This window comes from Suncus etruscus, chromosome 4 (genome assembly GCF_024139225.1).
Source record: "Suncus etruscus isolate mSunEtr1 chromosome 4, mSunEtr1.pri.cur, whole genome shotgun sequence".
NCBI classification, from domain to species: Eukaryota; Metazoa; Chordata; class Mammalia; order Eulipotyphla; family Soricidae; genus Suncus; species Suncus etruscus.
Window position 1 is genome coordinate 106,611,771 of NC_064851.1, and position 2,730 is coordinate 106,614,500.

The 2,730-nt window shown below is 35.9% G+C and overlaps 1 non-coding gene across 1 annotated transcript; it reads right to left on the reverse strand.

Moving 5' to 3' along the window:
* Positions 1-574: 574 nt before the first annotated feature.
* LOC126007619 (U1 spliceosomal RNA) lies at positions 575-737 on the reverse strand. The gene has a single exon (XR_007495144.1). It is a non-coding gene; the product is annotated as a U1 spliceosomal RNA (small nuclear RNA).
* Between the last annotated feature and the right edge of the window lie 1,993 nt (positions 738-2,730).

Consider the following 2,730-nt stretch of genomic DNA (forward strand, 5'->3'; position numbering starts at 1 on the left):
TCAGAAGATGTGTAGAAATAAATGACAATGATGCTTCCACCCCTCTCTTTCTGGCCCAAGTGAGGTTCTGGGTTACTACAGTATAGGTCTAGCTTGATGTTGCCACCTACAAAAACAAACATATATCTTTAAGAACCTTTACGGTTCATCTACAGATAAATGTCAGCTAAAGAACTTTTCACAAACTTAGTGCTCATCTCAGCAATGGCACTGAAGAGTCTATGCTTGAGAGGTCTAGTCAAAGTTCAGAAGAATAATCCTGACCTGAATTAGATTATTAAAGATATTAGATTGTAAATAATATTGGTAAAAAAATAAAAAGTTCTATTTGGGGCCAGAGAGAGAGCATGGAGGTAAGGCATTTGCCTTGCATGCAGAAGGTTGATGTTTCAAATTCCGGCATCCCATATGGTCCCCTGAGCCTGCCAGGAGTGATTTCTGAGCATAGAGCCAGGAGTAACCCCTGAGCTTGCCAGGTGTGAACCCCCCCCCAAAATACTAAACAAAAAAAATAATAAAGTAAAAAGTTCCTATCATAAAAATAAAAGAAACCAAACTCAAAACTATTTTTTTTCAGGGGAGAGCGCGAACGCAGTCCCCCACTACCACAAATTATGCAGTTGAGTTTCTCACATTTGGGGAAATTGCAGGGGTCAGCACACCCGGTGTGCAATGGAGAGCCTCGCCCTGGGGAAACAACCTTTGTGATCATGGTGTCTCCCCTGCCAGGTAAGTATAAAAAAACTCAAAACTATTAAACTACATCACACACACAAACTTGCTTGGTGTCCCATTTTTGCAATATAATTTATTCAAAAAGTTCTTTCTAATTATTCCTGGTAGACACTTGGAAAGTATATGTGAACTTCTCTAGGTACCAATTTTTCTTATCTGATACACGCAATACCATGTTATATATTGTCATCCCAAATTATAGCTGTAAGTTTCAGTATTATATAAAAGATGGAACCATTTAATTTTTATTAAACACAACTGTATCTTATCTGAACATATTTTTTAAATCATCTTATTTTACTTTTCCATTTAGCAATTTAAGTAGAAATAACTCATGTTATGATTAGACAAGAAAAATTAGGTAAAACAGACATGGGGTTATTCCATGATATGTATTACTTTGTTGGATTCTTGACCTCAAATTTCAGGAATAGTTTAACAATTTATAAGTATGAATGTTACTCACTCTACTATGCTTCCTGAACTGAGAAGAAAGGCAAAATTTCACATAGTATGTTGGGAATTAAAAGTAAATCTAAAGATTTCAATAGAAACTTATAGTGATAATGAAATATTGTCATAGACAAAAAGACTCAGAACTAGTATTTGCCTTCTGCTGTATTCCATAAGTTACATAAAACTTAACCTTTAATGATCCTTCTATAACTCTAATATCAGACTTAATAAAATCTAAGACATAAGGACAGTGACAGAGGGTCATGGCTTTTTGGTGGTGATGGTACACTAATTTCATACATACCAGGAACTTTAAGATATTATAACCATATTGCCTAGCTGATATCACAATTCTTTGCTAACTAAAATCTGTGAGATAATAAAATAGTTCAGGAACATTTTGAATTTACATTTAAATAAAATTTAGCCTGGTAAGTATGAAAGTTATGAATAAAGGTTTAGAGATACAGAATCCATAATTATTGAATGTTAATGAGGTTGCCAGACATAAATGTTTTGGTTACTTATACCTGTAATAAGGGGGAAATTGCTGCAAAATATTTTATGGACACCTCCTACACAAAAATTTTTAGACATTTAATCATGAACTTCTAAAACAAATCTATCCATTTGTATATCAAATAAAACTGACCCAAGGAGAGTGACTCTACCAAGGATTCTAGATTCAATAACCCAGTGTTTCATTTCTGCTCTCCATTTCAGACTAGTCTCCAAAGAGGGTGTTTTTCTGCTTGATTAAGAGGTGATATTTTTGTTTGTCTCTGAGATGCCAGAAACTTTTCAATCTAGAAAGAAAAATGGGCCTAGCAGAATATAATTCTTCAAACTTGTCACAACAGAAACTGCGGGGAGGCCCTGTGTTTTCAGATGGATTATACTGCATCTGGATTTTCTTCTTAAATCTCACCTCATGTAGTGGTTACTTCTCCCAGGGATTTTATTGGGGGTCAAGCAAAGCCTTGGGCTAGGAAGGCAGGAAATAGTAGAAACCCTATTCTTCACCCCTGAGTGCTTGTCCATTTGACTTCCAAGCACTTTACTCATCCATCTTCTGGGGGTATCTAATGATGCTGCCTCTAACCCACCACTACAATCACCTTCTCCTGTGGGAGATCCAGAAACAAAATCCATTGAACTTTATTTTATCTGGAAACTTCTAGAACAAGGGTACTGGCAACCTTCTGGGTGGCTAAGTAGATTAGGATTTGAATTCTGATCAGTAGTTAGATAATATGGGCACCCACTGAAGAAGAGCCAAGGAAGACAACACTGAGGGTCTCATGATGGAGAAAATCAAGTAGGAACCCAAAGGATGCTTTTCTTTCTCCTTTTTTTTATTACTCAGATCTCTGCTATGAAATTCCAGAACTTGGACCAAGAAATGGAGTTGTTTCCTGTTTTTCAGAGAGCAGTGTGATTGCCTAAAGCAGAATCATTCCGAGTTCATCCCCCTTTACATGTGATTAAAAAAATAATGTTTTGATATGTTACTACTTCAATATAGAAGATTGCTATCTC